This window comes from Podarcis filfolensis, assembly GCF_964270895.1.
Source record: "Podarcis filfolensis genome assembly, chromosome: 15".
NCBI lineage: Eukaryota > Metazoa > Chordata > Lepidosauria > Squamata > Lacertidae > Podarcis > Podarcis filfolensis.
Genome location: NC_139618.1, coordinates 25219874 through 25241133, shown reverse-complemented (window position 1 = coordinate 25241133; position 21260 = coordinate 25219874). Strand labels below are relative to the sequence as shown.

The window sequence follows — 21260 nt, the reverse complement described above, 5'->3', positions numbered from 1 at the left end:
TTTAACAAATAATAATAAAACCCTGCAACCTCACACTGTGGCAGAATTCTCTGCTAGAAGGCCCTGAAGAAAAATTAGACACTTCATATGATTCAGACACTTTCAACCAATGGTGAATGATGCTTATTAAGACCTGAATAGGAAAGCAGCATTTTAAACTAATTTGAAAACTTAATACAGTGGTAAAACAGCCTCCCTGCCATTAAAGATGCTTTCAAATGGATTTTAAACAGTCTCTCAGCTGGATAATTTGCCATTTTACAAAACTGTGGAAAAAGTGTCCAGCCAACAGGCAGGGCCAATATAATTATAATAGTAAATGCAAATACTGAAGGAAAATTAAGGTTTCCAGCAAATGAGCAGAATATCTGGCATCAACTGTTATTATACTGAACTGAATGAGGACACCAAATTTCCTAACACTAAATTGATTTCAATAGGGAGTCTCCTGGAAACACAGGAATCTTAGAGACAAGTTTTTTCACTGGCTGAGAGACAGACCAGTGATTTGATTACAGGTTTTAAATATACCTACCAGTAAGTCAAGGGAGTGAGTGCAGGGTTCCCACATCCCAATTCTTATGAATCACCCTTCCACTCTGCAAATGCAGTTTTCCCACACCATGCTGCCCACAAAATACTGATACTTCCTGGACAAACTGTGGGCACTGCAAACACCCAAAAAACCCAGCTACTTCCTCTCCTTCTTTCAGTTCATTGTTAGGACACTGAACCTTTTATTCCGGTAATATTTCCTCCATGACGCAATGGGTAGTATTGAAACATTATCACACTGACAACAGTGGTACAAAATGACTTAGACTGACATTCTAAGGTAAGGGTAAAGGGACCCCTGACCATTAGGTCCAGTCGTGACCGACTCTGGAGTTGCGGTGCTCATCTCACTTTATTGGCCGAGGGAGCCGGCGTACAGCTTCCGGGTCATGTGGCCAGCAGGACTAAGCCACTTCTGGCGAACCAGAGCAGTGCACGGAAACGCCATTTACCTTCCCGCTGAAGTGGTACCTATTTATCTACTTGCACTTTGACATGCTTTCGAACTGCGAGATTGGCAGGAGCAGGGACCGAGCAACAGGAGCTCACCCCGTGGCGGGGATTCGAACCACCGACCTTGTGATCGGCAAGTCCTAGGCTCTGTGCTTTAACCCACAGCGCCACCTGCGTCCCAACTAACATTCTACTCTAACCTATTTAGCATATCCAATTGCCATCATGAACACAAATTTGGCATATCCTTTGAGCAAATACCTAACTCCTTAGCACCTAGGCTGCAATACTACCCATGTTACCTGGGAATAAACCACAGTGCATTCAATGGGACTTACTTTTGAGTCGACATGGTTAGGACTGTGCTATTAACTATTTTCATCACTTATGAAAAGTGAATGGGGTATGCTAAAATAGATTAGGCTATCAAAAAAAACACCTGAGCAAACTGACACCTCTTACTTTAATCATTTATTTACATGGATAGCCTGCCTCAATGGAACTCCAAGAAAATATGCAAAAAATTAAATACTTTTTTAAGGGAAATAATTACAGTTCCTTGTTCTTTTAAGAAGCATGGTTTGAATTCCAAAGACAGATAAAGAAGTAGAAAAGTCTGGGCATTTATGTTAAGAGACATAAATACAAACTCCAGTTTTTTCCAAAGGCAAACAAATGGGCATGTTATTCACCTGTGGCCTTGTGGGAGCAGTACATTCTCAGTCTTACTTATTTTTTCTCATGAAATTGCATAGTTTGTTTGCCATGGAGACGCAGATTGCAGCTATAACAAAGATGGGATTTTTTCATCTCCGCCAAGCTAAGCAGTTGGCTCCTTACCTCTCTCGCTCTGACCTAGCCACTGTGATCCACGTGACAGTCACCTCCAGACTTGATTATTGTAACTCACTCTACGTGGGGCTGCCCTTGAGACCGACCCAGAAACTACAGCAGGTGCAGAATGGTGCGGCGAGACTCCTTACAGGGTCCTCGCCGTGGGATCACATTCACCCGGTACTATACCAGCTGTACTGGCTCCCAGTGGAGTACAGGATCAGGTTTAAGGTGCTGGTTTTAACCTTTAAAGCCCTATACGGCCTAGGACCCTCATACCTACGGGACCGTCTCTCCTGGTATGCCCCACGGAGGACCTTACAGTCTTCAAACAAAAACATATTGTTGGTCCCGGGCCACAGGGAGGTTAGGCTGGCCTCAACCAGAGCCAGGGCTTTTTCGGCCATGGCCCCTATCTGGTGGAACTCTCTGCCACAAGAGACTAGGGCGCTGTAGGACTTGACATCTTTCCACAGGGTCTGCAAGACAGAGCTGTTCCACCAGGCCTTTGGCCAAGGCACAGTCTGACCCCCTCCTTTGGTAATCCTCACAGAACTCTAGCCCAATGGTTGCCATTAATTTAATTTAATTTGATTTTGAATTGATTTTGAATTGATTTTAGAATGCTGTGTTACTTTTATTGTTGTTAGCCCTGCTTCGGCTGGGGAGGACGGGATATAAATATTTTTTAATTATTATTATTATTATATATTATTATTATTATTATTATTATTGGAATGTATAATTGTTCACATCAAACTCCTTATTGATGCTCAGAGAACCAACTATTAGTAAATGTCTCCATTTAAATAATAATAATCTATGCATAAGTTTGATAATATTTTTGTTGTTAAATAAAACAGCCCTTCTAGTTCGGCATCTTATTCCGGCTGAGCATTTGTGAAGTGAGTTATTTAAACTGATTAAAATTAAATTAGACTGCCTGTTAATACTCAAGGTTGTTAAGCTAAAGAACTATGGAGGTTTTTAATCATCCTGAAAAGTTTATTGTGACTAGGAACTCTTCATGTACAGTTAAGGGCATACACTGTTTCTGTAGTAAAGTAGGAAGAAAGGGAATGTTGTTAGTGTTTGAGGAATTAAAATGGGAACTAAAGGACTATTGCTCTGCTGTTTACTGACACCTCAGCTGTTGTGGACCATCCTTGAGGTGATTGAGGCTCCATTTCTGGAAAATGAGCTAAAAAGATGCAAACAGTTTGCAGAGACCTGTGAATGAATAAATAAGTGGTGCATTATTAAAGAATTAGAAAAGGTTTCAAAGATCCATACAGCCCAAAATGCTGACTCCTGAAGTGAAGGACTTGGAGCCAAGGCTCAATCCCAGGTGGACACAGCCAGAACCTACATTCAATGCCAGAGCACAACTCAGGAGCAAATAAAAAGCGTCACTGAGCATGGACAGAGTGCACAGGCTTTCCTGGTCCGAGAGGCATCTGCTCCATTGCCACTGCTGAGAAATAAGCTACTCATAATTTTATATATTACAAAGAGAAATGAGGCGTGAGCATTCTTGATTCTTGAGTTTTGGGATAAAGAGAAAAGATTGAAGGGGACATACTTGTTCAACTCCAAATCATGTCTTTGTAGTTATATTTATTAAGTTATTTGAAGCATTTTTTCTCTTTTTTCAAGGAAGTCCAGAAAGTTAGGAAGGAACCTAAAAAAGCTACCTTAAACAGGTAGTCAGACCATTGGTGCATCTAGATCAGGACTCTCTACTGCAGGCTATAAGGCTATCAGGTTCACCTTTGTTTTTGGAGACACACCAACCATACACAACCATACACACCAACCATACACAAAAGCCATAAACTTTGAATTAAATAATTCTAAGTCGAGGCCAGGAATGTGGTTTGCAGGCTATAAGGCTATCACGTTCACCTTTGTTTTTGGAGACACACCAACCATACACACCAACCATACACAAATGCCATAAACTTTGAGTCAAATAATTCTAAGTCGAGGCCAGGAATGTGGTTTGAGAGTAGCACAGATGAACTGACTTGGCAGTCCTTCCACGCATACCCAGTTTCTGCTTAACTCCCCTCCAACCGCCCTCCAGTTTTCTTATTTTCAACAGTAATGGTTCGGTTTGAGTGGATGCAATCTTGCTGCTCATTTTCCTTTCCCAGCTCCGCCTGGAAATGCCAAGAACCTGGGACCTTACGTGCACAGCAGCTACTGAGCCACAGTAGCCCTTCCTCAATTACAGCACTGTACAAACCAATAAAAAACGTCATATGGTTGGTGGTAAAACTGCCTGGTCTGGTGCACTGCTTTCCTGTCTGTTCCTCCCTTCCTCTCCGTGCACCGCCCAGCTTGGCTGTTCCCCTGCATCATCCACATATACTCAGACCTCAGCCACTACTTCCCCAGTCATTTGTGAAGGTTCAGCCGACTCGGTTGCCGTCGGATCTTGGGCTGCGCAGGAGGCAGGTAGGTGAGGATGGGCATCCTGGCACTGCGATGGTGCGGGTGGCTGCCTGGCTGCGTGCAAGAAGGGCAACAGGGCGCCCTTCCTAGCTTGGCCTCCTGCCTGGGGCTGGTACTTTAGGGCCAATGAAGGTCTGGGTTGCAAAGGAAGCCAGTCCCGAGGCTGCAGCTTGGAAATCTGTCAGGAGCTGCTAAGAGCGGGGGACCTGGGACTGCTAAGTTGATCCATCTACTCTGCAAGAAGTGGGTGCGAAGCTGGGCGCAGCTAGGCGGGGCCACCAACCTCTGTCTCCCCCAAACACAAGAGGGGTGCCCCAGAATCCCTCACAGAGGCATAGCTGTCAACTGTCCCTTATTTGGCGGGAAAGTCCCTTATCCCAGCTCTGTGTCCCACTGCTGTCCCTTATTGATGATGTCCCTTAAATTTCCCAGGTTTCAAAGGAAGCAGCTCCTCTCCCTCCCTCCCTGCCTGCTGGCCAGGGAGGAGGGAGGCTCCAACTGTGTTGCTTGGCTGCGTCGCTCACCCAATAAGGAGTCTAAGAACGACTGGGGGGTGGAGCTTGTATGCCTTGTGTGCGTTGCCTGGGGACTTGCCTTTGCTCAGCGCTTCCCAGCGGAGAGGTGACGGTGGTTTTCCTTGCTGCATCCCCTTTGTCGGGTTGCTGCGCTGTGGGAACCGCCACTTGAGGCTTTGTTTGGCTGCTGGCTGGGCTTTCTGCCTTTGGCTCGGGAGCTGGTTGACTAAAATCCCTTCTTTTGGCTGCTGATCCCTTATTTTTGAGGCTGCTGGTCCCTTATTTTCAAATCTGTAAGTTGACAGCTATGCACAGAGGATGCTGCTAAGACACAGCCTCTTGGATTGCAATCTGCTTCATTGACATCCCTAAAGATATCCCTACCTGAAGTAAAACAGCCTTGCAGCTGTAGTGGGCACAGTTGTCAAGTATTGAGGATGGGGTAACAACTGGAGTATTGCCACAAGGAACCAAGGTGGGTGCACTCTTCCTACCTTGGATCAAATCTATGCTTCCAGGTGCCATAAGAAAGCTGCAGAAATAGCGCAGGATAGTGCACACCCCAGAAATGATTTCTTTCAGCTTCTGCCTCCTGGAAGAAGGTACAGGGTTATAAAGACTAGGACTAGCTGCCTGAGAAACAGTTTCTACCCAAATACGATTTTGGTTTTAAACGCATTGTAAGGAGTCTCTATGGGAGTATATTGTATTTAAAAATGGGGTATCAGAGTTTTTAGGGGGCTAACCAGGTTGGGATAGCTGGGATAGCAGGCTTGTTGGGTTGGAATGTCTTATGTAGATTTTTCAATTTTGTTGTTCTGTATGGGACAATGACAATAAAGATATTGTATTGTATTGTATTGTATTGTATCGTATCATAAACTTCTGCACTAGCTTACTTTGGGAAGATTTTCCTAGCAAGGAGATAAAGGGATGGGGAAAGTTTACCATATTTTTGGAACATCAGACAATTTAGCTTCAATAGGATACCAAAGAGGGCACCTACGGCATCAAGATACATTATTTGTAGGGACACAGGTGGCGCTGTGGTCTAAACCACTGAGCATCTTGGGCTTGCTGATAGGAAGGTCAACTGTTTGAATCCCTGTGACGAGGTGAGCTCCCGTTGCTCTGTCCCAGCTCCTCCCAACCTAGCAGTTCGAAAGCATGTCAAAGTGCAAGTAGATAAATAGGTACTGCAGCGGCGGCGTTTCCGTGCACTCTGGCACTTGTCACAGTGTCCTGTTGCGTCAGAAGCGGTTTAGTCATGCTGGCCACGACCCGGAAAGCTGTCTGTGGACAAACGCTGGCTCCCTCAGCCTGAAGCGAGATGAGCACCGCAACCCCATAGTTGCCTTTGACTGGACTTAACTGTCCAGGGGTCCTTTACCTTTTTTACATTATTTGTGTATGCATTACATTTCTGAACTATGTAAATTATTATTAATAATCTAGTGGTGTCATTGCAAACAAGAAAGGTCAGTGTTCTGCGGCAGAGAAGTAGGAAATCTTCATTCATAGTTTTCACAAGGAATATGCAGCCACTACATCCTTCACAACTCCCTTTGTGCAGGCCTTCACCAACTCTGTGCCCTCCGTGCGTTATGGACTACAGCTCCCAAAAACCCTTTCATTGGTCAGCAGCCATGGTACTAATTCCAGCTGCCTGAATTCTGTGTGTGTCTCCCTAACAGTTCTGCCACACTACATTGTGGAGCAGCTGAGCATGGGAGCAGAAAGGCATCATGTACCTTGGAACACTCTTTAGAGAACCGATACATATTATTAACCCTTTTCTTCCTCCTACCCCACTCCTAGAGCAAAGATGGCTGATATAATTCAGATGTGTCCACTGCGTATTGAAGATGATGGGACCCTCTTTTTTGAAGGTAACTCTCGCCTGGATTATTTTGGTTTGATTTTCTGCAGAGGTATTGCTATGGCCATAATCAGGGTCCTACCCCCAAATGACTACAGTGGTACCTCGGGTTACATACGCTTCAGGTTAAATACGTTTCAGGTTACAGACTCTGCTAACCCAGAAATATTACCTCGGGTTAAGAACTTTGCTTCAGGATGAGAACAGAAACTGTGCTCTGGCGGCGCGGCAGCAGCAGGAGGCCCCATTAGCTAAAGTGGTGCATCAGGTTAAGAACAGTTTCAGGTTAAGAACGGACCTCCGGAATGAATTAAGTACTTAACCCGAGGTACCACTGTATTCAGAGTGGCAGATGGAGGCAGTAGCAAACAGACCTGGTGTCAGCTCCCGAGTCAGCATGGTATGCTGGTCACCACAGGATCACACACACACACACACACACACACACACACACACTTCATAGTTAGTGTGGCTGAGCATGTGCATAATTTCAATGCTCATTTTATTTTTAAAAAACCATCGTTTTCTACAACAAAATGGTGCTTAACAGTGTTTAGAATCAGGGCAGCAAGCCCAATTTTATTTTCAACATTGACTGGTAGCGGTTTTCCAGGGTTTCCGATAAGGGTTTCCCAACCTCACCTGGAGATGTCAGGATTGAACCTGGGATGTTAGCTGTACCACTGAGCTATGGCCTTTCCCCACACGGAGCAAGGATGGCACCCCACATTTTAAAGTGAAATGAAGTCATACATGTTGCCATCTGTAGAGGAGTGTTGGTAACAGACCATTATGGCCGGAGTACAAGATTAGCAAATTGCACCACTAGGCCTAAACACGATTAATTCTCATTTGGATCAGGCCCAGTATCTCCAGAGAAAGCACGTAAGGCAATAAGGTAATATCTGAAGGAAAATGTATGATGTGGGTTGTGACTCTTTAAAAAAATTAGGGCAATGTTTACATAATAATTATAAGCAGAGGGCAAAATAGACAATTGGCTGCCCTTGTAGGTGAGCGATTCAGGGGCTGTTCTCCACTGCCTGTGGGTACTCAATATATTTCTGTTGGTAGCAACACTTATCAGCACTTAGGAAACTGTCTGCTGTTCAGTGGCAGAGCTCCCCTTTGCCATGGTTAAGTCCTAAATTCAACACTCGGCACCTCTAATTAAAAGATTCCTTGTAGCCTGGCTGCAAACTAGGAGATCAAACTGTCTGTCAACCTACACATCAGTGGGCTAGATGGACCAAGTGGTTTGATGCAGCAAAGAGTGGGTGGAGAGAAACCTTCTGCTATGGAATTAGGAAATTCTGTTTCCTTGTTTCCAAGCTCCCCCTCCCTCTGTTGAAATTGGGCTTGAAAGAAGTGTTCTCTTGTAGCCAATGCTACAGGCTGTGGTATGTGTTTATATGTTGTGCGCAGTGCCTGCTGTTTCTCCAGTTTGCAAATACAGTGGTACCTCGGGTTACAGATGCTTCAGGTTACAGACTCCGCTAACCCAGAAATAGTACCTCGGGTTAAGAACTTTGCTTCAGGATGAGAACAGAAATTGTGCTCTAGCGGCGCGGCGGCAGCAGGAGTGGTACCTCAGGTTAAGAACAGTTTCAGGTTGAAGATAGACAAGGACTGGAAGGTGTTTAAAGGATACTTGCAAAATCATATTGAAAAATCAGAACTCCTATGAGAATAAACAAGTTCCGTTATAAATACTGAAATACTAAATAGCATGGATAACAATGTGTAACAGAAAAAGAAGTAGAAAAGTTGGTTTAAAAGTGTGTGAAAGAAAGTAAGAGAAGTGGAAAGAAATTGCAATTGAGTAGATTGGAAGTCTAACACAAGGGTGGAGTGAGGGGTGAGGGATGGTGGTGGGAAAAGGAAGTATCTGTGGGATTGAGTGTGGGTATGTATGAATATTTTTAAGGATTGTATGAAATGTATGTTTGTTTGTATATTCATAATATGTATGTATTAATGTTGAATTATTTTAATAATAAAATATTTAAAAAGAACAGTTTCATGTTAAGAATGGACCTCCAGAACGAATTAAGTTCTTAACCCGAGGTACCACCGTATGCCCACAGGCAGGGGCAGCCCACACGAGGCAAGGTGAGGCGCCCGCCTCAGATGGCAGGATCCTTGGGGCAGCAGATCTGGCTTCCAAGAAATGCATCGCCTGCTGCCAGTGCCACGGTAGCAGCAACAGCTGTGGCATGCTCCTTGGAGGCCAGATCCGTTGCCTTCTTGGCAGCTCCTCCACAGTAACCTCTTGGCAAATAGAAGGCAGTTTTGGTGCCACAATGTAGATCTTTATCCCCTCCGTTCCTGATGTAGATCTCCATTCACTCCTTCTTCCCTTTTTGGGGGTGTGTGTGTGTGTGTGTGTGTGTCATTTTGTGGTTTACCTCAGAAGTCAAAATGTCCTGGGCCAGCTCTACCTATAGGCCCCAAAGGGTTGACAACCCCTGTTCTAATCCAATTGGTAATAGGAGGGAGGGGTTTTTTTGGGGGGGATAAATATTAATTCCTTTGTATTCAGCGGGATGGGGGTATAGAATACACCCAGCTAGCAAATAATAAACTGTCTGGATGCACTCTAACAACATTTTCCCATTCTCTCCCTACTCTGCTCGTGGTTTGGCTGGAACAGAAGATGAAGGTAGTTGTAAATTCTCTGTTATAAATTACTCTACAAACAAGAGTTGTGCCAATGTGTTGTGGTGTTACACTTTTGTATGGAGAATTCGACTTTATGGGATAGGTGGTTTTTCCCCCTATTTAATCAAATGCTGTGGAAAATCAGTATTGGGCCATTTCCCCACTGTCAACTTTGCTTTCTAACTTCAGCAATGAATTAATAAGATCAAGTGGTTCCACACACCCAGCTGAACACCACATAGCAAGAATGGCCGTGGTTTCGGGCAAGACATGATGCAAAGCCACCAAACTTTCAGTAAATTAAATCACATGTAACAGCACAGCCAATCAGATTTATGCACCAATATAACAGCAGTTGTATACAGTGCTGTGTTACCCAAGACAAAAGAACAAAAATAATAATAATAATCAAGAGGTGGAACTGATGTAGTTCAAAAATTATAATCCTAGTCCAGAATTATGGTTTATTAAACTGAGAACAAGTGTTGTGACCACATCTTTCATTGTCAATCCTCACTCAGCTTCAGCACATCAATCAAGTCTTATTGGCAGTGTTTCCCCTTACTTCCGAATACGGAAACTGTGGTTTAATTTCCATTTATAAAACAGGATATGAAACCAGGGTTAGTGAGTGGTTTCATATCCTTTCTGGTTAGGAGCAGTGCTCCGAGTTTCCCAGTTCAGGTGTAATGGGAAACCGTGGCTTAATACTCAGAAATGATCTCAGAAGAGAAGAAGAGAGGAAGAACAGTGCTTACACATGGTGTAATAAAATATGGTTGGGGAGGGGAGGGGACGAGATCTAGGCCTGCTGAAAATACTGATTCAAGGGCGAACCTGCCTGAAGAAAAGTTAATTCAACATTCAAGCGTTAGAAAATCGCCCCACTTCAAAGCACTCATGTGAGGTGCAATTAATTATTATTATTATTATTATTTATGTATTTATACCCCAGCCACTCTGGGCAGCTCCCAACAGAATATTAAAAACATGATAAAACCTCAAACATTGCAAACTTTCCCAAACAATTACTTTCAGGAAGAGAAAAATCTACAGCGCTCCTTCTGAATCCACATTTATCATGTCTCTTGAAAGGTTTAGAAGCAGACAGCTTTAAAAAATCTGAAAAATGCAAGGCAGCACAGATCTTCAGAAACCAAGAAAATCACGTGCTCATTGTGAGACCAGAGGATGATGCTGATGCCATGGCAGCATTTGAGCCTATGACAGACGAAGAAATGATAAACGGTACAGTAATATTTCCAACCCTTCCTTGAAGTCTGAACCGGTTTCACCTATCCCACCTTATTTTTTCCTCTTGCTTCATGTATTCAGGAACAAAATAAACCATTTAAAAACAACAACGACAGGTGTGTACAGTTAGGTTGCTCATTAGGAAATAGCTTTGTAAGTATAAGAGAAGTTTAATAATGGAACAAGTTGTGAAAGGGGAGTTGGGAATCCATTGCAGTTTTTAAAGACAACCTATATTAAACAGGAAATGTGTTTGGAGCACACTGATAGTTAAAAACCACTAGTTGTCTTACAAGGTGCACTGAGCTATACCTGTAAATGTTCATAGCTCTGCCACCACATCCCTCTTTGATGAAATACAGAAAAACAACTTTTGGGGGGGGAATCACAAGTAAAAGGGTACTACAGTGATACCTTGGTTCTCAAACGCCTTGGTACTCAAACAACTTGGAACCCAAACACTGCAAACCTGGGAGTGCTCCGGTTTGCGAACTTTTTTCAGAAGCCAAACGTGCTCCGGTTTGAGTGTTACGCTTCCGTTTTGAGTGTTACGCTGACGATTTGAGTGCCACACTTCTGTTTTTAGTGTTACGCTGAGGTCTGTCTGGTTTTGCTACTCATTTTGCATTTCTGTTTTTGCAGCTCTTTTTTGTTTTGTGTCTGTGTCTGTGTGGAACCCAGTTCAGCTACTGATTGATTGATTGATTGATTGATTGTGTGACTGCAGTACATTGTTTATTGCTTTCATTTTATGGATCAATGGCCTCGTTAAACAGTAAAATTCATGTTAAATTGCTGTTTTAGGGGTTGTTTTTGAAAGTCTGGAACAAATTAATCCATTTTGCATTATTTTCTATGGGAAAGCGCGCCTTGGTTTTTGGAACGCTTTGGTTTTGGAACGGACTTCCAGAACGGGTTAAGTTTGAGAACCAAGATACCACTGTATTGTGCTCATGACCTGCTTCTGAGCTTCCCATTAGAACATCTGGTTAGCCAACATGAGAACAACATGCTGGAGTAGATGGAGTCTGACCCAGCAGCACACTTAAGTTCAAACTGGGGGGAAAGGATCATATATCATGTTCTTAAAAAGCCATCAGTTTTATGCAGATATCTGGTCAGCCCCCATTGCCACCTGATTCAGCTTGTCTTAAGTAAGCGACCACTGCTTGCTCTTGTAGAAGTGTTGAATATTTGCTCCAGCCTTCACTAAAAACAAGGCAGAGACCGTCAGTTAATCACACAAAGGCCACATGCTCTTGTTGTCGTTGTTTAGTCATTTAGTTGTGTCCGACTCTTCGTGACCCCATGGACCAGAGCACGCCAGGCACTCCTATCTTCCACTGCCTCCCGCAGTTTGGTCAAACTCATGCTGGTAGCTTCGAGAACACTGTCCAACCATCTCGTCCTCTGTCGTCCCCTTCTCCTTGTGCCCTCCATCTTTCCCAACATCAGGGTCTTTTCCAGGGAGTCTTCTCTTCTCATGAGATGGCCAAAGTATTGGAGCCTCAGCTTCACGATCTGTCCTTCCAGTGAGCACTCAGGGCTGATTTCCTTAAGAATGGATACGTTTGATCTTCTTGCAGTCCATGGGACTCTCAAGAGACTCCTCTACTGCTGGTCAAATGCTTTTGAGTCACCAACACAAGGTTACACACTTTTGAGGTTTCTTGGTGCAGAAATCCAGCATGCTGAGTACATCACATCTTACTGAAGTTGTGCCCACTTAATCAAAGGGAAGCGGTGGTGAATGATGTTGACAGTAGGCGATAAACCTCAAGGAAAGTGGTGCAATTGTAGGCACTCAGCTCTGAGCTTTGTTAGCCACTGCTAGAGACTTTTTCAAAAGGTGCCTGATTGTCCTTTGTGCACAGAACCTGGAATCTCGTTGAATATTCACATTTACCAAGACACCAACCTGAGAGGACTGCCAGTGGCCTTCAGCACAAAGTGGAACGGTGAAACTTACATCATGCAAATCGTGAAAGACGGTAGCAACATGAGGGTGGTGTTTAGGGTAAGCCACTGCCAATTGCCATAAAGACTCACTTTTAAAGTTGTGTACCTTTAACGTTGCAGCCTTGTTGACTCTCTAGAAGGGACTTGCGCAGGTCAAGAAGGGATGGATGAGGAATTGGCTGAGTCATCTTTTCGCAGCAGACTGACCCAGGTTGACAGTCCCAAACTTCCTTGTGCATTGGAACATATACGTTCCAAAAATACGTATGCTATGATTAAAATGTGTATAAGACGTATATTTCACAGGAAAGTGCATGAAAAGAATTGAAATTTATGTATTTTGAGAAAACACATAAGGTAATGTGTGCAATTTATTATTATTATTTAATTTATGATTTTCAGTTATATACATTTCAATAGTTTTACAATCATTTTAACATTTCAAAACTTGACTGCCTTCCTCTTCTTTCTGCGGTTCCTTAAATTTATTAGCTCGATATAGTTCTGTATAAAAACTCACAAATTAATCTCTTATTTCTTTAGGGTTTTTCCACAACTCTGCCTCCTATATTAATTTTATACAGGATTTTCCTTGTCTTTTCTTTATTTGCCATGTTAATAGTTTCCCTGGTTTGTTAGCCTGTTTGAGTTGTTTCTGTTTTAAATATTTAATTTCCCACTCTATTTATTGAAATATTATCAGTGAGATCTGTGTTTGCAGTATCTTAATATTCTGTTTCACAATCTCTTTTCGAGGGGAATTTATTATTCTTTTTCTTTTCTTTTTATTTCTTCTAAGGTTTCTTGCTTTTTCAACTCTCTTTTTTTTTGGTATGCGGTACAAAATCCTTTCCCAATCTTTTATTAATCAAAATCCTTCTGCGTTTCTTCGCAATGTGTGTTTCCTGGAGGCAAATCATGTCCAAATTTAGCTTTTTTTCCTGTATTAGCCATGATTTTATCAACAAAGCTTTTTTTAAAAAAAAAGAAGGTTCAAAATTAGCTATTACTTTAAATAATAAGAAGTACAAAATGGGGCAGAATGGACCAATGATTGAGGACCAGTGTAAGTGAAATGGGACCAACTTTGGAAAAGCCCAGTAAAACATTTTAAGTAGATTAAATAATATCAAGTAGTCCCATTTGTCTCTGTGCATATGCTCAAGTTACACAGAAAAAGCAGGTTCACATGTAACACCAAACCAGTTTTTCCCAACAGTCGTGTGCATACCAGCTTCTCAATCCAGATTTCAGATCCTGGTTTCATGGACATTCACAAACCATGGTTTGTCTGATAGCACAAATTCAGATATCACAACAAACCAGAGTTTGTTGCATTACATCTCACCGTGCACAATCACGGCTAGAGCATGGAGCGACCAGGGCCAAGTCATGGTCATGTGAAACTGTCCGATGACCATCTATAGTGTTTCATTTTCCATGTGAGTTACATATCAAAGTATTAACCAGTTCCCAGAACTACTTGCAGTGACAGGATCCTATTGCTTGAATCTACTCTCCAACAAGGGTCTTAAATTACAGAGAGGCATATTTAATTCAAACACTGAGAAGCCTTCCTAAACTGGCTGTTTAGCATGGGATCTCTCTGGGCTTCTTTTGCCTCTGTGTTTGATGGTTTGATCAAGGCCTTGTTTCAGACACTGTTTGCAAGATTCTGAACTTTCTTTAATAATAATAATAATAATAATAATAATAATAATAATAATAATAATTATTATTATTATTATTTATACCCCGCCCTCCCCAGCCAAGGCCGGGCTCAGAGTGGCTTACAAGCAATAATAAAAACAAGCTGAATGATTACAACTTAAAAACAAAATTAAAATACAACATTAAAATATTGAAACATTAAAATATTAAAATGTACCCTCATCGCAGGAGGAGAAGGAAAAGAAAAAAGAAAGAGAGGGAGGGAATCAAATTGGCTCCAAGCCAAAGGCCAGGTGGAACAACTCTGTCTTACAGGCCCTGCGGAAAGAAATCAGATCCTGCAGGGCCCTGGTCTCATGAGGCAGAGCATTCCACCAGACCGGAGCCAGAGTTGAAAAGGCCCTGGCTCTGGTTGAGGCTAATCTGACTTCTTTAGGGCCCGCGACCACTAGGGTGTTGCTATTTATGGACCTTGAGGCTCTCCGTGGGGCATACCGGGAGAGGCGGTCCCGTAGGTACGAGGGTCCTAGGCCGTGAAGTGCTTTAAAGGTCAAAAGCAGCACCTTAAATCTGACCCTGTGCTCCACCGGGAGCCAGTGCAGCTTGAAAAGCACTGGATGAATATGCTCCCATGGCAGAGACCCCGTGAGGAGCCTCGCTGCAGCATTCTGCACCCGCTGGAGTTTCTGGGACAGCTTCAAGGGCAGCCCCGCGTAGAGCGAATTACAGTAGTCAAGCCTGGAGATGGCCGTCGCATGGATCACTGTGGCCAGGTCGGGGCGGGAAAGGTAAGGGACCAACTGCTTGATGTGGCGAAGGTGGATAATACATTTCTAATCTTTCTTCTTTCTAGCCAAGAGACGTCCCAGAATTCATTCCAGGAGAAAAAAGTGATATGCTATTCTTCAAAACCCCATTTTCCAAAGCTGACAGACAATTCTACAGATTTGAGTCCTCACTGGAGCAAGGCTACTTCCTTGCCTTTGAGAGAAACGAGAGGGACAGAGTCACACAACTGGTGATAAAGAGAATAGATGGAATAGACGAGTCTATAAAGCTACATACTTCCCCACTTCCCAGAAGAAAAATATAACCATTGCAAGAAAAACATAAGCAAAAAAAACTAGAAATGGAAATACAAACAAACAATATAAACAAGTAAAACAAATAATATAGAATACTGTAATGAAAAACATCACATCCCTAATAAATAAATCTTGGGATATCTATATAACACACCGCAGAGCCCCGAAGGAAAAACACACAAGGTTTATAGGATCGCGGGATTTGCAGTATAAAGAAATGTTTTGTTATCAAGCTCTCTGTGTCACTTTTCTAAGTGGCTGTTTCATGACTGTGAATGCTATATGTAATTTGAGTTGATGAATATTTTTGTACAGAGTATTTTGAACTAAGGCCTACTATTCAGTGCTCCTGAGAAAGTTGCATAATAAAATACATTGGGCATTTTATAACTCTTAGTAAAGTTTCCTGCATCTTCATACCATTTTGAGTCTTGCCCTTTTCTCATGCATTTGTATTCCTGCCCATGATTAACCAGTATAGATGTACAATAAGCTATCTTTTAGCAGATGAGATCCACCTAGTCCAGAACCAGCTGAGGTATCAAATATGGGCCTTTGCCAACTAGGAACCTAAAATCCTTTTACTGGAGATTGACCCTAGAACTTCCTCAGTGTGCTCTACAGATGCTGAAATAATCATGTCATTCACACAAAGAAGTTTATGTGCAAGAAAGTGCTTCCTCATTGTAATAATCAGATACACGCACAATGACTCATTTATGACCGTCTCTGTTGCCTTATCCTTGAAAAATGTGAGTAAGCGTCTAGTCACATTTTCACAGAGACAAGTACAGTGGTGCCTCGCAATACGAAATTAATTCGTTCCGCAAATTTTTTCGTCTAGCGAATTTTTCGTCTTGCAAAGCACGAAATCCCATAGGAATGCATTGAAAATCAATTAATGCGTTCCTATGGTCAAAAGAAGTCCAAACAAAGCCAAATTTGGTACAACAAGAGTTTATTAAGTGCTCTTTAAAGTCACACATACTGTAAAGAGCATTTCAAAATTCCAACCCAGAATTTTTTTTAAAAAACAGCAGAGTGGCCCAATGGTCACAGAAAATCATAAAAATGCAGGAAAAAAACCACAAGCTTCCAGATTCTTGCAAACCCCTCCCCAACACCAAGTCCTTGAATTCCAAACACCCCAACCCAAAATCCAAAAAACCCCCAAAAAGTTTCAAAAGCTTAACTTACCAAATGGCTGCAAAAGAAGTTTTGGAAAAGCTTCAAAAATCACCAAAGTCTTTAAAAACCTCAAAAAAGGCTACTATGTACACTGCGTTCTATGAGTTGCTCCTCGAAGTCAAGTCGCAACTGTATTAACGGTGTTAAGAAAAAGGAAACAAACTTGCAAGACGTTTTCGTCTTGCGAAGCAAGCCTATAGGGAAATTCATCTTGCGAAGCAGCTCAAAAAACGGAAAACCCTTTCGTCTAGCGAGTTTTCCGTCTTGCGAGGCATTCGTCTTGCGGGGCACCACTGTAATTAAAACAGCTCTGTAACAAAATGTATCCCATTTTTAAAAGGGTCCAACTTATTAAGAACCATTCCAACCAGTTTAAAAACAGTAGGTTGACCTCCCCGCTACAAGTTTCCATATTTGTCACCAAAGAAATACATTTATGCAACAAAATCTACCACTTCAGCAAAAGCAACTATGAACAATAGATTTTCTTCCTGAGAAAAATTGGCTGTGTGAAGGTGACAGACTGGGGAAATCTCAAATCAATACATGCTGTGAATACCTTGATAAACATGGATCAATTTAGATGTTACCCTATTAAAAACACAGCAATTTGATTTAAACCAGTTTCTGTTTGAATGTCACCTTGTTTACTTATAGCTAGTTTATTATGATTTTTAAACTGTGTTTTTCTAACCTGCTTTTATAAATCAACACATTTAAAAACTCATCCAAACAACTCCTGCACATCTTCAAGTCCGCACCACACAAAGGAAGTACTGCAAAGATTCCAAAGCAGCCTTTACCAAGCTGGTGCCCTCCAGATGTTTGGACTACAACACCCATCAGCCACAGCTAGCTGGCTGTGGCTGATGGGTGTTGTAGTCCAAAACATCTGGAGCATAACCACCACCTTGATGAAGGCGGCTCTAAAAATTCCATTTAATGCACCAAATGAAGAGGTTAGAAGCAACACCACTCAAGGAAAGAGCCAAAATTAATGACACAGCCCTTCTCCAAAGGAAATACAGGAACTTATTATCAAACCATTTCACTTTTAGTGTGTGTGTTTGTACAGACAAATTGCATGAAGACTACAAAGTTAAGTATTGTAACAATTTAAGTATTGTAACATGCAGATAATTTGCTTTCAGTTTGTTATATGCTTTAAGAGTGGTAGCAAAATATTTAGCTGCCTTCTCTGTCATGTAAGGTGTAGTATCTGCTAATAGTTCTATGATTGTAGGTTGTTTTAAACAGTTTTTTATACAGTGGTACCTCGGGTTACATACGCTTCAGGTTACAGACTCCGCTAACCCAGAAATAGTACCTTGGGTTAAGAACTTTGCTTCAGGACGAGAACAGAAATCGCGTGGCAGCAGCGGGAGTCCCCATTAGCTAAAGTGGTACCTCAGGTTAAGAACAGTTTCAGGTTAAGAACGGACCTCCAGAAAGAATTAAGTTCTTAACCCAAGGTACCACTGTATTGTGTTTTAATGTTGTAACCCCCCAGGACCTTAGAGTGAAGGGCAGGTGAACAAAAACAACAATATAAAATTAATATAAGCAATGGACAAGTAAGTGCTTCACGTAAGTTACTGTGGAATTTGCACGAAAAAATATGTGAAAGAGAATTTCCATCTCCTCAGACCCACATGGACACTGAAATTCTGCCATACAGCCCATCGATAGGGCCTTAAGTCAAAGTGGAAGGGCATTAAACAATACAGCCAACTTCGACAAGCCCTAACACAAAAGAGAGATTTGCACTGAGGAATAAGGCTATTTCAGCTACAAACCAAGAGTTAAGTCCAACCACTGCCAGTGAGGAAATCAATTAAGCAAAAGCAATGAAGTCAAAAGAAATGCAAATAGATACGAGTTGTTGGTTTCTGCAGTTTTGTAGTGTTTTCTGTTACAGACACCCGTAAATCTGAGGTTTGTTTTTAAAGCAAGTTTCTAGACCTTGTGACCATGGAAATGCATTGTGGGGGCGGAAATGGGGAAGGCAGGAACAAGCAGGAACCTCAGTCTCAAACTCCTTGGTTCAAACATGGGAGTTTAAGGTCATTCACTGTTCTGGGAAAATCCCTGCTTCAGACAGCCCTCAGCTATGAGCATCAGAGCTGCTGGACTCAAGTGAATCATTGGCGGGAGGCAGTTCTGGTTGTTGTCCTCCCACCAAGGCCTTTTGCACTCATTGATCTTGAGACAAAAACGCCATGCTTCTCCAAGAAGTGAATAATTAGGTTTAAACTAAAGACTGCAACAAGTGACACAGCAAATGATGGGATCTCATCTCCCAGCCTCCAGTGTTGACAGTGCTTTTTCTGTAACATTTGAAGGTGTCTGGAAACATGAAGCAAGCAGACAACTTGAGCCAAGGTCTTGTTTTCCATATACTTTAAATGTTGCTAAAGAAGAGATTAGTCAGCTAATTAAGGAATATTTGGGCAATTAGGGATGTGAGTGGCGCTGTGGTCAAAACCACTAAGCCTCTTGGGCAGGCGTAGGCAAACTCAGCCCTCCAGATGTTTTGGGACTACAACTCCCATCATCACTGGTCCTGTTAGCTAGGGATGATGGGAGTTGTAGTCCCAAAACATCTGGAGGGCCGAGTTTGCATATGCCTGCTCTTGGGCTTGCCGATCAAAAGGTTGGCAGTTCGAATCCCTGCGACAGAGTGAGCTCCCGTTGCTCTGTCCCAGCTCCTGCCAACCTAGCAGTTTGAAAGCACACCAGCGCAAGTAGATAAATAGGTACCACTGCGGCGGCGTTTCCGTGCGCTCTGGCACTTGTCAGTGTCCCGTTGTGTCAGAAGCGGTTTAGTCATGCTGGCCACGACCTGGAAAGCTGCCTGTGGACAAAAGCAGGCTCCCTCGGCCTGAAAGTGAGATGAGTGCCGCAACCCGTCACCTTTGACTGGACTTAACTGTCCAGGGGTCCTTTACCTTTATTTGAGCAATTTTCCCAAGTGAGAGGCCATAGCTCAGTGCTGCAGCACATGCTCAGCAAAAGTTACAGGGTTATCTCCTTAGCATTTCTTGGGCAACAAGGGGCAGAAAAGCATCCCTCTCTGCTTCAGAGCTGCAGAAGTCGCAGCCGGTCAAAAGCAGCCAATACTGTGCTTGGTGGCGCAATTGTCTGACTCGTTAAAACATGTTTCTTAATATATCACTGCAAACAGCACTGTGCCCATTGGACTGGATCCCTACTCATTGTTGGGCTCAATAAAAAGTGTTGCTTTTGACCTTAACAGTTTGAGAACAAGTTATCTGGAAATTCTACTATATTTTTATTATTGTTTTAATCTTAACTGTCCATTGCAATGAATGCCCAATTCCAAACCTCAATACAGGTGGATTTTGGGGATAAAAGGGAGTGAGAGGCAATTTACAACATAAGCTACCACCTTTGGTATCTTCTTTTTAAATTCTCATTCTATCAACTCGGAAGAACAAAAAAACAAAAGGAGTTCTTAGCACACAACCCCAATCAATCAACTAAAGCATTCATTGATTTATCTTCCAAATAAAAATTTAACTGTTTTATTTAAAGTGCTAACTGCCTCGGTAGTAGTAGGAGAGGACACAGTGTGCTGTTATCTTTTAAAGGGATTGTGGGGTTTTTAAAAGCTAAGCAACATCAGAAACAACTGGAAAGGGTTTCCAAAGAAAGAGACTTCAGAATCAAACAGCTGAGGGTTCTGTAAATTCTTTATTGTACATCAATTAAACAATAAGAAAAGAAAAATTCCCTTTTGCACAGCAGCTGCTTAGGGCCCAGCCTGAGCACTATGCAAGATGCCGTGTACACAATCCACTAATTGCAATATCAGGACCAAAAAAAACCCCAAGTGACTGGAATTCAAGACCAGTTCTGCTGCACCTGTTGAAGCCAAGCTGCCATTTGACAGGGGAAAGGGTCAGCCATACAAAAAAAGGCTGCCACTACAATCACTACTAGTTTGCCCTTTGCATTAACACCAAAACTTTGTGAGCTCTCTAGCCTGTCTCAAGCCTAGCTCTTTTCTCAGCGAGAGATCCCCACAATTTGATGAATGGCTATCTGGATGCCTCTTTCCCCAAGTCATTCTGCTATATGCAGCGTGGGACCCCCTGTTGCTATTTCTCCCTTATTCAATGACTCGCCAATAATACAATGAAGCAGAGGCAGCGGTGAACAATCGTTGAATGTTGCCGGTAGGTGACGTATTGTGCCTCAGAGGCTCCACAGCATGGCCACGGCCCTGCAGATGCCCACATCGTGGTAATTGAAGTAGCAGAGGCCAGCAAAGGTGAGCGCTGAGAGCATGTAGAGGCCAGTGTTGGCCAGTTTAATAGATGTCTCTCCATGGACGTAGTCAGTTACTATTTGCCCAAGACCCCTACAAGGAAGAAGAAGAAAAAGCTAAAAATGAAGACGATTCAACCCAACATAGTTTCAAATGTTTTCTAGGGCATTCGCCATAGGAATTGGCTGATCTCCAAAGCAGCACCCCTTTTGGTCAACTGACACACCCCTTAGAGGGGTGCTGGCTGCCTTCATCAAAGATCAACCCCTTTCCATCCCCGCAAAAAAAAAAACATTCTTTGCCTTCTTAATTGGACAGCTATCATTGCTGAGATCAGGTGTGAGATGTATCAGTGGGAAAGAGAAAAGCTCAAAATTTAACCTTGATGGAACTGAGGACCACAACTGCTTTCACAAATTATCCAGACAGCATTATTAAAGCAAGTCAGAAGGAGCATA

At 42.6% G+C, this 21260-nt stretch overlaps 1 protein-coding gene and 1 long non-coding RNA gene across 3 annotated transcripts in view; one reads left to right on the top strand and one right to left on the bottom strand.

Annotated features, from left to right (window-relative positions):
• The window catches only part of BCO2 (beta-carotene oxygenase 2), a 76671-nt gene that overhangs the window by 46933 nt on the left and 8478 nt on the right, over window positions 1-21260 (bottom strand). The window lies entirely within an intron of this gene.
• Window positions 9246-15745, top strand: LOC310750726. Of its 2 annotated transcripts, XR_014542194.1 has the most exons (4): window positions 9246-9355; window positions 10450-10602; window positions 12483-12625; window positions 15092-15745. It is a non-coding gene; the product is annotated as an uncharacterized lncRNA (long non-coding RNA). The 2 variants fall into 2 exon arrangements; XR_014542195.1 differs by lacking the exon at window positions 9246-9355 and having other exon boundaries at window positions 9425-10602.